This window comes from Rhinopithecus roxellana, chromosome 4 (assembly GCF_007565055.1).
Source record: "Rhinopithecus roxellana isolate Shanxi Qingling chromosome 4, ASM756505v1, whole genome shotgun sequence".
NCBI classification, from domain to species: Eukaryota; Metazoa; Chordata; class Mammalia; order Primates; family Cercopithecidae; genus Rhinopithecus; species Rhinopithecus roxellana.
Window position 1 is genome coordinate 54291228 of NC_044552.1, and position 14229 is coordinate 54305456.

The 14229-nt window shown below is 33.7% G+C and overlaps 1 protein-coding gene across 3 annotated transcripts in view; it reads left to right on the forward strand.

The window, feature by feature from the left end:
- The first annotated feature begins 693 nt into the window (after window positions 1–693).
- Window positions 694–14229, forward strand: part of CRISP1 (cysteine rich secretory protein 1) — a 52709-nt gene continuing 39173 nt past the window's right edge. Inside the window, exon 1 of one of the 3 annotated variants that reach the window (XM_030929281.1) lies at window positions 694–769. The gene's annotated coding sequence lies outside the window, so the exon portion shown is untranslated. Of the gene's footprint in view, window positions 770–7403; window positions 7481–14229 lie in introns of those variants that run through there. The other 2 variants (XM_030929280.1, XM_030929282.1) reach the window with 2 other exon arrangements.

Here is a 14229-nt window from a genome sequence, read left to right on the forward strand (position 1 = left end):
TAAAGGAGCAGAACATAGAACAGGTACAATTAAACATATGCCTTTGTGAGAGGCTGAGGTAGCATCCTTGTTTGTGCTTGTTTTTGAAAAACACTTGGATAATATACAGCATACTCTGGTAGATGGTTATATGTATCATTTTATTTATTTGTTCAATGTGATTACTGGATCAGAGATTTTTAACTATTGGTTTGACTGTTGAGGTTTTTCCCCAGGTCATGTTGATGGAAATGATTTTAAAGTAATATCACATGGAGCATTGTCTTTCCACTGGTGGTCTGAATTTTAAAAAATGGCTCCCAAATTTATATAAGGTCACGACTTTTCATCTATATTGTCAATAAACATTCCATTCTAATAGAAAGAGTACTTTGTGAGAGTAATTTGTGGGACTACTATAAATCCAGTGTCATGAATCACTCCTACCCATTTGATCCCTCTCCTTCTGACCTGCTTGAAATTTCCGGACCAGAAAGAATCATTGAACATATTGCCTGTAGTAGGTTATCAGGTTCATACCATGAAGTAGGACTATATTAACTTTAGCTTAAATCTGTGAAAGCCTAAAGGCAAGAGCTAAGCTTTAAAGGGCTCAAATTTCCTTAAAGTACAAAAAAAAAAAATAATTGGAAAGTTATACTGTGTGTGTGTGTGTGTGTGTGTGTGAGCTTTATGCATTCATAGTCCAGTTTCTTTGCAGCCACCTGGACAGAGCTTGGTGAGATAATACTTTTTTCTTCAATTTCTAAGTTCAGTGGTACATGTGCAGGTTAGTTACATAGGTGAATGTGTGCCATGGTGGTTTGCTGCACAGATCATTGCATAACCTAGGTATTAAGCCTAGCATCCATTAGCTATTCTTACTGATACTCTCCCTCCCGTATCTTCCCTTCTGACAGGACCTAGTGGGTGTTGTTCCCTATCATGTGTCCATGTGTTCTCATCATTCAGCACCCACTTATAAGTGAGAATATATAGTGTTTGGTTTTCTGTTCCTGTGTTAGTATGTTAAGGATAATGGTTTCCAACCCCTTCCATGTCACTGCAAAGGACATAACTGTGTTCCTTTTTATGGCTGCATAGTGTTCCCTGGTGTATATATATCACATTTTCTTTATCCAGCCTATAATTCATGGGCATTTAGATTGATTTTATCTTTGCTTTTAAGAATAGTGCTGCAGTGAACACACATGTGCATGTATCTTTATAATAGAATATTTATATTCCTTTGAGTATATACCCAGTAATGAAATTGTTGGATCAAGTAGTATTTCTGCCTTTAGGTCTTTGAGGAATTTTCACACTGTCTTCCACAATGGTTGAACTAATTTACACTCCCACCAACAGTGTAAAAGCATTCCTTTTTCTCTGCAACCTCATCAGCATCTGTTCCTTTTGACTTTTAATAGTAACCATTCTGACTGGAGTGAGATGGTGTCTCACTGTGGTTTTGATTTGCATTTCTCTAATTATCAGTGATGTTCAGCTTCTTTTCATATGTTGTTGGCTGCATGAATGTCTTCTTTGAGAAGTATCTGTTCATGTCCTTTGCCCACCTTTTAATGGTGTTGTTTGTTTTTTTTCTTGTGAATTTGTTTAAGTTCCTTGTACTCTCTGGATATTAGACCTTTATCAGGTGAATGGACTGCAAAATTTTTCTCCCATTCTGTAGGTTCTCTGTTCACTCTGATGATAGGTTATTTTGCTGTGCAGAAGCTCTTTAATTAGATCCCATTGTCAATTTTTGCTTTGTTGAAATTGCTTTTGACATTTTCGTCTTGACATCTCTGCCCATGCCTATGTCCAGAATGGTATTGCCTAGATTTTTAAAGGGTTTTTGTAGTTTGGGGTTTTACATTTAAGTCTTCAATCTATCTTGAGTTAATTTTTATATAAGGTGTAAGGAAAAGATTCAGTTTCAATTTCCTTTGTATGGCTAGCCAGCTCTCCCAACACCATTTATTCAATAGGAATCCTTACCCATTGCTTGTTTCTGTCAGGCTTGTTGAAGATCAGATTGCTGTAGGTGGGCAGTCTTATTTCTGAGTGTTCTATTCTGTTCCGCTGGTCTATGTGTCTTTTCCTATACCAGTACCATGCTGTTTTGATTACTGTAGCCTTGCAGTATAGTTTGAAGTTTGGTAGAGTGATTCCTCCAGCTTTGTTCTTTATGCTTAGAATTTTCTTGGCTATTTGGGGTCTTCTTTGGTTCTACATAAATTTTAAAATAAAGTTTTCTAATTCTGTGAAGAATGCCAGTGATAGTTTAATGGGAATAGCATTGAATCTATAAATTACTTTGGGCAGTATGGCCATTTTCACAATATTGATTCTTCCAATCCATGAGCATGGAATATTTTTTCATTTGTTTGTGTCCTAACTTTGATTTGTTTGAGCAGTAGTTTGTAGCTCTCCTAGGTGAAGTCCTTCACCTCCCTTGTTAGCTATATTCCTAGGAAGCAATTGTGAACCTAATTAGGAGTTCATTCATGATTTGGCCTTCTGCTTGCTTCTTGTTGGTGTATAGGAATGTTATTGATTTTTGCACACTGACTTTGTATTCTGAGACTTTGCTGAAGTTGAAGTTGTTTATTAGCTTAAGAAGCTTCTGGGCTGAGACAATGGGGTTTTCTGTATGTAGGATCACGTCACCTGCAAACAAAGAGAGTTTGACTTCCTCTCTTCCTATTTGAATACCCTTTTTATTTTCTTCTCTTGCCTGATTGCCCAGGCCATGATTTCCAATAATATGTTGAATAGGAGTGTTGAGACAGGGCATCCTCATCTTGTGTCGGTTTTCAAGGAAAATGCTTCCAGCTTTCGCCCATTTGGTATTATGTTTGCTGTGGGTTTGTTATACATGGCTTTTATTATTTTGAGTTATGTTTCTTCAATACTAAGTTTATTGAGAGTTTTTAACATGAATGGGATGTGGTTTTTTAACAAAGGCCTTTCCTACATTCTATTGAGATAGTCATGTGGTTTTTGTCTTTAGTTCTGCTTATGTGATGAATCACATTTATTGATTTGTGTATGTTGGACCAACCTTGCATCCTGGAGATGAAGGCAACTTGATCATGGTGGTTAAGTTTTTTCATGCACTGCTGGATTTGGTTTGCCAGTATTTTATTGAGGATTTTTGAATCAACGTTCATCAAGGATATTGGCCTGAAGTTTTTTTTTTTGTTGTTGTTATATCTCTACCAAGTTTTGGTATCAGGATGATGCTGGCCTCATAAAATAATATCCTGAAGGCAGGCTGAAAGGGCTGAGTCAACCACCCCTTAAAAATGGTGGTTTTCCCTACCCCAAGAGGAAAGTTATTTCTAACACTTACATTCAAAATCAAATGTCATTACTCTTTGCACATTATCAGTTATGATTTGAACTACTCTGGAAGAACATGAAGGGAAAAAAATCATGATTTTTCTGAGTGTTTTTAGTTATCTGAAATCAATTGGGTCTATTTTTCTAAATGTTTTATAGCATTAGGTGTCAGTACTTGCCTTAAGAAACTATATAACCATTTTAGTTCTAATATCATTCAAAATTACCATGTTTATTATTCAATAACTACTAAAGGATGATCTATCATTAATAGTAATAACTACATTAGGTTTCTGGCTTGCTAAGGTTCTGTTATTGATTGAAAATGTCTCCCTCCTCATTTGTTTATTTATTTTTTCTAACTTTGGAACAACAGAGAAAACTAAAATTCAACATGGTATATTAATTCAGGAGGAATACTTGAAGAGCATATATCCTAATTTCTATATTTTAAAATAAGAAAAATTGAAGTATCTGTGGGTTGAAGAATGTATTTAAACCAATCAACTAATTAGGAATTTTCAGTCATACACAGATATTTGCTTGTGTCTATCAGTTTAACACTCCTTGAAATATATTAGTAGCTCACCTTTATGGTTCTGATTCACTGAAATGAAACTAGGAAATAAAATCTGGAGGTCAAATGGGTTGTCAAGTTTATATTTTTGTTAAGTGTAGGTACTGAGCCTTAAAAACAACTTTAACTATTTTATCTCCTACTGTTAATAATTTCACTAAAGGTAGAACTGTTGCCACCAGTAATATAAGCAATACATAATCTTGAAAGAAATAACATTCCTTCACATTTGGTATGACCAGTTCTATAAAGAACTCTGTTCATTTGGCTCCATTTTGTTGATGAATAATGTAAACTTCATTCTTAATTATCAAAATTAAGTTTGAGTGTGCATAGTGAGAAACGATTTCAAGTGTTATATTCTCTAGGTAGGAAAAATAGCCTAACATGAGGACACATAAGGTAATTTTAGGTTGGTTGCTTTATGTCAGAGACTGACTGCCAAAGTGCAAACTAAAAATTTATGAAGACTAAATATTGATTCATAGTATTTGATCATTAATCAAATTAAATTGCATTTACTTTTAAAAATTAAGCAATATATTCTGAGATCTGCTTATGCTTCAAAGTCCTCTATGTTGCAAGGGCTCAATGACTCTACAATTTGTAGCTTTCATAATCAGAACGAAAGTCAATATACATTTATCTTGCTATTCAACTTTGTTTTACCTATCTACTTCTCATAATAAATAATCCCAAGGCTCAGTGACTTAAAGTAATAAATATTGTCTCTCGGACTGGGAATCAGTAATTCAAGGATGGCTTGACTGAGCACATTTAGTTTATGGTGCCTCATTGATTGCAATCAGTTGTCAGTTGAGACTGCAGACATTTATGTCTCTGATGACTTCCCTGCTTCCAAATTGATTTACTTATGTGACTTGCAAGTTGGTACTGTTGGTTGGTGGGAGGCCCTAGTTGCTCTCCAGATTGGCCTTTCCACAGGGCTTCTGATTATCTTTATAACTTGGCAGTTATCTACTCCTGAGCAAATGATACAAGAACACAGGAGAGGCTGCAAATTGTAGAATAAGAGGGGGAAATTTTCAAAGGACCATTAATCTCCCAGGGTTCTTAAAATTCAAATTCAAAAACTGACTTTGGCTTTATTTTATGTGCAACATAAATTTGAATTTGTTAAAGTCTAGAGTACTTTTTGGCCTGAGATTCTGAGCAAGTCTGGAGTCATCGAGCCCTTGCAACATAGAGGACTTTGAAGCATAAGCACAATTTTACTGAGTGGTGTGAAGAAGCAATCAGACACAAATGAGATTGTTGTAGGTAAGAGTTCAGTCATGGAGAAAGTGAAGGGAGAGGAGAGGATGTCTGTGTCCAGTGGATAATTAGAATAAAGCCACAGCTAGAATATATGCAACAATTATTTTACAAATATGATTTTAAAATCACATTTAACACATGAATGCTTCCTCAATATGTATTATTTATATGTGGTTTCTAAAATTTTTGTTAGCCAATCTCTGAATAAATGATTGATGTAAAGGTTCTTTTTAAAATGGATATATTCAGACAAACATGATGTGATTGTAAGCAAATTAGCCTTTATCTCTCAAGAGTATTCTGGGATAATCCAAGTAGAAATATTCTATCATGTTGTTATATGCTAGATAAATGTGTCAGATTTTTATTTTAGGGGAAAAAAAGTTATTGTAGATAATTTCCTACTATGCTAAAAAGCTTAAACAGAAAGAGAACAATCTATGAAAATAGGAAATTTATGAACAGAAACAGCCAACTGGCACCCATGTTTGGGACTCACATGCAAATCAAGTTATTCTTTGCTTTCCAACACTTCCTAAATTCTTTTAAAACCATATTTGAAGCTGGATAACAACTCTATATGAAGACATCAGTGCTATAAATACAGACAGCATTGTGTTGGGTAGAGCAATGCCAGGAATTGACAGGACCAACAGATAAAACCAAAGAAATTGAGTTTCCATAAACACTTCACTTGATGTTGAATCAACACTCTCCTTTATAAACAGCAGTTTAGCAAGAAATAAATGACAATTATACATTTCCAATATATAAACCATGCTGGTGTGGTGAAGTAACAGCATTTTTTTCCAGCTTTCTTTTTACAATGTAGTTTGTTGGAGAAAGTTGCTCAATAATTTGTAAGTGTTAATTTCAAGATCATGTAAAATTATTTAAAGTCAATTAAAGTTAAGCTACAGATAATTCATCTTATCTATGAAAGACTTTACAGATAAGCTTTGGTATGTTTTTAAATTAACACCATCTCCCTCAATCAAAAAAAAAAATTCTTCTGGCTGTAGGTGAGCAATTTTTAGTGATGCTTAGTTCTCCTTTACTGCAGATGGTTTTCTGGACATTCATTATCTACTTTAGCAAGACCAGAAAGTTCTATCTTAAGAGCCTCTGATCTTTGTTTTAATTTTTATTTCCTAACCATCACCCCAGAACTAACACAAAATAACTTATGACTACACACTTCTTTCCTTATTTTTATTCTTCCCTTTTAGATATTCAATTGCCCTTTCTTAAGCAAGACATAAGAAAAATATTTTTATTAAATAATAATGTATTCTTTCTTACAAAGAACAAAAACTTAATTCATAATTTTAAAAAGATGCCAGCAAGCTAGGTAGAGACTTCAATATAAACGGCCATGCACTCACATATACAAACATTTCCCAAGTTTTCAGAATAATAAGACAATTCAACAACATCTGATTACACCTAGTTTTTGAGTAAATTTTCTATTCTCATATGTGATTTCTGTCTGTGTGATATTTCTTTCTTTGTTCTAAATGTCCTGCTTATTTCTCATCATGTGACTCAAATGATATCTGGAATTTTTAGTGTTTTACAATTTAGTGTTCAGTATTTCTAGACCTCTCAAGGTAGTTAGTTGTTTCCACATTGTTTCTGGACAAATCTCTATTACAATTCTCCCAAACTGCAGGTAGTTTTCCTTTTAACCAGGAAGTTCTTAGGAAAATTGAGTATCTTTTCATTCCCAGAACCTCTCCAAGTATGTAACACATTATAGAACAGTTACCAAACTCCATAAGATTGTGTAGTTTATATGTTTGGTTATTCTATGTATCTTCAGCATCTGGAAGGGAGCATAAATCATCTGAAGACCTCAATAAATAATTACTGAATGAATTTAATAAAGCTGAGAAGTTGTTACCCTTTTTTGGACCAGCAAGTCATTTTCCCTTACAGTGACCTTTGTTATCTGATTGTGGCTCTGCCGAATCATGCAACTAATCTTTGCAGTTTGTTCCCAAGGTAAAAGTTTAAAATTGGTGAGGTTCATTGATGATGTTGCCTGGGTTACAAACTAGAAATGTCCCCACAATCATGATTTGTAATCTTCACAGACTCTAGATTTGTTCTGATTATCATGTATTCATGTCCAGTGTCCACTGTAAATCCCTTGATCTGTTAGAGGCACGTACCTTGTACTGACTGCCTCACTGAACAAATCTCCCCTGTGTACTGTCATTTAAAAGCCCGAGTACACTACATAGTGAAAGGCTAGGTTCTTATTAAGACACAAATTTACAATCTGTGTGGACTTGGGTAAGTTATATTATATCTTTGTCAGTTTCTCTATTTGAAAATAAGATTCATAAGTGACTACCCAATAGCATTGTTATAATGTTAAATGAGATTACATGCAATGTTTTATTCTAATACTATTGTGATCTAAAAGTAAATGTTAGTTATCTCCATGCTTTTAATAAAGGAGTTTATAAGCTAAAATATACTATACAAATACAAAGTAATATTACATGTTGAGTTCATTCTCATGAACTTCTTGGGGAGGGCTTAGAAGAAACATTTTTTCATGTAGGGACAATTATCATGTGGTTATATAGATCTGAAAATGACAAGGTAGGCATCTTTTGTTTCACAAAATATTGAAAATGCTGCCAAAAGAATTAGCCAGTATTAAGGGGCCATAGTCAAACAGTTAGTGTTCCTCTGTCTCTTTTATAACTTGACATTTTATTTTGGAGAGTTGCTAGACATTTAATGGATAATGGCGATAAAAGATTTGTTTTGCAAAGACTGTAAGGCAGCCTCTATCAGAACCAAGATAGCATGAAGGAGAAATTGAGAACTCAGTGGTGGGCCCCAGCAGGCAGGATTTTAAGCTGTCCAAACTCCTTTCTGCAGTCTTTCCATCTGCCAGTCTCCACTCTTGCTTCAAGTCTCCAGGGTCTTCATGCTAGGTCTTGGATTCATAAATTACACAACTTTTGTGCCCCACCTGACCTCAGGCCTTTCTCAACAACTTCCCTTTGTGCCCTTCCTGCTCCCTCACTCCCTTTCCAGTTACTATCTCAATCCCATTAATGTTTTGTACTCTCCCCAAAACCGCTTATGGAAATCTTACCTTTAGTAATATATTCCAAAGCCTCCACCAAGTGCCTTCCTTTTGTTTTCACGAAGACCTTTTACATATAATGCAATGGATCAAATTGATTATAATGAGAGAAAATCACTAGACAAGAGAATTTGGAAGAAATGTGACTGCACGCTTCAAATAATATCAGATAATTATCAAATAGCTGGAATTTATGTCTTACAAATACGATAGTTTGCACATTTAGATTTGTAAAAATAAGATGGTACTCACATTTAAATCTATAACTCAAGGGAAAATAATTTTTGTTTTTAGTAGAAGGGGTGATCAGAATCCTTATCTTTTCTCTATTAGATATTCCATTGACTTCCTGTCTTTTATAAAAATGATCATCCTTTGCCCATTCAATATTGCATTTGAGACTGTCATAAATTAAGTGACTATGTATGTGAATTTGTTTCTGAATTACATAATATGCCATTGGTCCATGTATCTGTACTTGTGTTACTAGTACTCTGTCTTAATGACTTCAGCATTATGGTGAGTTTTAATATTTGGTACTGTAAATCCTACAGCTTTGTTCTCCAATATTTTTCAATGCTAAATGTCTTTATGACTCATTAACTTTGGGTAACCAAAATTTCTTAAATAGAACACACACACGCCAACACATGCATAAGCACTAACATAAGAAAATAAAGATTAGTTAGATTTATTTGAATTAGAAACTTTTGTTTAACAAAAGCTACAACTAAGATAGTTCAAATCATAAGCCACAGACTAAGGGAAGATATTTGTAAAACATTTAACAATTGCCTTATCAAGAACGTGCAGAGAATTCATACAAGCGAAAAAGGAAAAAAAAGTCAACCTAATTACAACAATGGAAAAAACATTCGACGGAGATTATGCAAAAGATGGGATCAAAGTGGCTGATAAACGCATGCAAATAAGCTCAATATCTTGTTATTAAACAAATATAAATTAAAAACTGCAATGAAATAGTATTACGCAAACATAATAGATAAAATTGAAAAAAGCTGAGAATACAAATAATAGGTGAGGATATGAAGCTGACGGGAGTATGATTTGATAAAACTCATTTGGAAAAATATTTGACAATATCTACTAAAGGAAAACATGTGTGTACCACACAGCCCAATAATCTCACTTTGGGGTATATATCCAAACACACACGCATACATACATACACACACACACACACACACAGAGTGAATAACAACAGTGTTTACTAAAAGAGGTACAGAGAAAATGTTCATAGTTTTACTTATAATGGTTCCAAACTGAAAATAATCAAAATTCTTATAATTAATAGAATGATTAAATTAATTGTACTGTGTGTGTACAGTGGAATACTCTGCAGTTATTAACAAATACAAAGTTCTTCACATGCAACATGGATGAATCTCATAAGCATAATAATGAGTGGTGAAAGAGGTTAGACGTTAAAAATATATATTTCACTTATTCAAAGTTTAAAAACTGATGAAACTAATTCTAGTTATATCAAGATAGGTTTTACTTTTGGGGTCTTCAGACTGAAAGGGGTGCAAGGGACCTTCTTGGGTATTGGAAATCATCTATATATTGATTTTGGTAGTAGTTACACTAGTATATACATAGTTGTAAATGAATCAAGCTATACACTTAAGACTTGCATGCTATGTTATATGTAAGTTACACCTCAGTAACTTTTTTAAACAAATAACAGATTCACTGAGGTGAGGAAGATTAAAAAGAAGATGTATTTTCTTTGGTTAAGGCAAGGAAGGGACTGTTCTTCATGTAAGTGCTGAGAAGGTCATGGTCTAACAATTGAATCAATGAGAGTGCATTCCCCAGGGCATGCCATAGGGCAGTACCCAGTTGTCCTCAGTCTTTTCCCTCATCTTTGATCTTTCCTCTCACAAAATATTAACTTTTAGTTGTTCATGATCTACAAATTTGTCAACAAGAAACACAATCTGAAACTAAAGGGTAAAGAAATACATTTAAATAATGTATCAAGTTGCTGGTATTATTATCTAAAAATATTTTAAGAGTATTGGCTTAAGATTGCCATTTGTGTATAAAATAATTGTCTTAAGAAGGAATTATGCTAAAGCCAATGAAGTAATGCTCCTTCTTCTGTAATACTTCTGTTCAGAAGAGCTACCTTTACCTGAGTTCAAGCAGCTATGTAATTCCTTGGCTGAAATGGCCTACTTGGTTCCTAGATTTGCAATCCTCCAGGCAGTAGAGAATAATTTATTCCATTGGAACACTGGGATAAGATAAGTCCCAGAGGTTGGACTAGGGCTTAGTATCTCAGTCTGCATCTACAGGGTCTTTTATCCTGGACCCATTTATATTTCCACCCTCACAGCCTCTGTTCCAGCTCTGAGCTATGCTCTACAATTCTAATCTTTATGTCTACATCTTTCTTACATCAGTAAGATTTGCTATTTGCCAAATGCTCTATTTCCTGCAGTTTTCCATCCCTTCAGTCCCACCCAATTTCGACCCATACCGCCAGGAATTATCTCAGGGCCCAAAATCTGTACTATTATAGTTCTGGGGCAACAGAGATACCTTCATAATTTCCTGTATTCAATCCTCATTCTAAAATGCTTAATTTACTGCTGATGTTGAATTATTAACTTTTACCTTCATATTGTGACTCGGTCACCCCAAGTGACTATTTAGACCTCAAGCAGACAAAAATAATGACCCTCTTGTTTTTTTTGTTTGTTTTTTTGCAACTTCTTTTCTCTGAGAAGGTGTAACTTCAAGTATAATGCATTTTACCTATTCATTGACCTCAAGCCAAAACATGGGCTGAAAAATCTAAGGTCCTTTCTTAGCAGTTTCCCTTAGCATAGTTGCCCTAAACTTTGATCAATCAGAATTTATTGGATTTGCCAACATGCAAAGGAACTATAATCCCAGGTGACACCAATTATCCCATTATCATTCTCAAGAGATCATAATGAGTTTTCTTCTGGATGCTTTTAGTACTTGCACAGAAAATAAGTTATGGGATTAATTTACCTAGACTTAGTGTTATATCAAAATCACAGGTAAATTACAAATTAATCATATTTTCAAAATAAAATGGAAATTCTGAGAAAAGCAAGATAATATTTTACATATATTATGTTTTTACATGTAAATTCAACTAAGTACTGGATTTGTATATAAGAATAAAAGAAGACTTGAAAGACAAAATCTAAATTATCAGTACCAATTTTTATCTGGTGGAAAACAAATAAATTTGGGAGGGTAGTTCTTGAGCTTTTCATAACAGCTTTTATGAGGTACAATTGAGGTACACGTAAGTGTACAATCATGAAAGCATCATAACAATCAAGATAATGAGCACGCATCACCCCAAAAAAGTGTCCCTCAGAAAATGTAAAAACAGCAGTATAGATAGCCTCATAATGAGGACTAATATGAATAATAAAATGTCAGAGTATAGGTATATATATATATATATATTTTGTGTATATATATGTGTTTACACATGTATGCAAAATATATAATGTAGAGATAAATATGTGTAAAGCATATATATACGGATGTGCATAGTATATATATAAATGTGTGACTATACATTAATCTACTTTGTGTCAGAACCTCCTTTTCTATTGAAACATAGTATGTGTATGTATTAATGGGGCACATGTGATATTTTGTTACATCCAAAGACTGTGTAATATTCAAGTCTGAATATTTGGGTCGTCCCTCACCTGGAGTATCATTTCCATGTTTTGAGAACATTTCAAGTCCTCTCTGCTAACTATTTGGAAATATACAATACGTTGTTGTTAACTATAGTCAGCCTACTCTGCTATTAAGCATTGGAATTTATTTCTTCTAGCTAGCTGTATGTTTGTACCCATTAACCAACCTCTCTTTATCCACTCCCACGTGCCTCAACCTACACACACACACCCTTCCCGGTGTCTGATATCTATCATTCTACTCTCTGTCTCCATGAGATCAACTTTTTTTCAGCTTCTGTATATGAGTGACAACATACAATATTTGTCTTCCTGTGCCTAGCATATTCACCTAATCTAAGGACCTCCAGTTCTATCCATGTTGCTGCAAATGCATGATTTCATTACTCTTTATGGCTGATAGCATTCTGTTGTGTATATATGCCACATTTTCTTAATCCACTCATCCATTAATGAGCACTTAGATTGATTCCTTATCTTGATTATTGCGAATAGTGCTCAAATAAACATGGGAGTATGGGTATTCCTCTGATACATTCATTTATTTTCTTTTGGATATATACTCAGTAGAATTACTAGATTGCATGGTACTTCTACTTACATGTTTTTTAGGAATCTCCATAATGTTTTCAATAGTGGCTATACTAATTTACACTTTCACCAACAGCATATAAGAGCTCTCTTTTCACTAGCATCCATAACTAGCCTCTGTAGTTGTTTGTCTTTTAATAATAGTCATTCTAACTGGGGCAAGATAATATCTCATTGTTGTCTTAATTTGCATTTCCCTGATGATTAGTGATGTTGAACATTTTTTCATATATTCTTTGGCCATTTTTATGTCTTCTTTTGAGAAATATCTATTCATGTCCTTTCACACATTTTAACAGGATTATTTGTTTTTTCACTGTTGAGTTGTTTGAGTTTCTTACATATTCTGGATATTAGTCAAGAATATTTGCAAATATTTACTTCCATTAAACACATTGCCATTCACTCTGTTCATTGTTTTCTTTGCTGTGAAGAAGTTTTTAGTTTAACATAGTCCCATTTGCCTATTCTTGTTCTTGTTGTCTGTGCTTTTGAAGTCTCAATAATAAAAGCTTTGTCTAGATCAATGTCCTGAAGTTTTTCCTATGATTTTTTCTAATAATCTTATAGTTCCAAGATTTGTGTTTAAGTCTTTAATCTATTTTAAGTTTATTTTTGCATTTGGTGAAAAATAAGGGTTCACTTTCATTCTTATGCATATGAGCATCCAATTTTTTTGCACCATTAATGAAGAGGATGTCCTTTTTCTAACGAATGCTCTTGGTGTCTTTGTCAAAAGTCAGTTGGCTGTATGTATGTGGGTTTATTTCTTGGTTCTCTCTTCCATTTTATTGGTTCTCTCTTCGATGTATCTATTTTTATAGCAATACCTCGATTTTTATTTACTAGAGACTTGTAATATACTTTGAACTCAGGTACTATCATGACTCTGGTTTTATTCTATTTGCTCAGAATGGCTTTGGCTATTTAAGCTATATTTGGTTCCATTTAATTGTAGGACATTTTTTCTATTTCTATGGAAAATGACACTGGTATTTTGATGAGAATTGTATGAATCTGTAGATCGCTTTAGACATTATGGTTATATTAACAAAATTAATTTTTCTGATTCATGAGCATGGGATTACTTTTAGTTATTTGTATCCTTTTCAATTTCTTTCATAAGACTTTTGCAATTTTCCTTGTAAAAGTTTTTCACCTCTTTGGTAAAATTTATCTTTAGGTATTTTATTTGAAACACTACTGATTTTTGCATGTTGATTCTGTATCTTGCAAAGTTATTTAACTTACTTATCAGATCTAAGAATTTGGTGGAATCTTTAAGTTTTCTAGACATAAGATCATTATCATCTGCAAAGAGTGACAATTTGACTTTCTCTTTCCCAATTTGAATGCCTTTTATTTCTTTCTCTTACATGATTTCTCTTGCTAGAACTTCCCAGCACTATGTTAAATAAGAGTGCTGAACATGGGCAATGTTGTCTTGTTTTAGGCCTTAGAGGAAAGACATTCAGCCTTTGCCCATTTAGTGTGATGCTAGATGTGGATTTGTCATATATGGCCTTTATTATGTTAAGTTGTGTTCTTTTTTTTTTTTTTTTTTTTTTTTTTTTTTTTTGATGGAGTCTTTCTCTGTCACCCAGGCTGGAGTGAAATGGCAT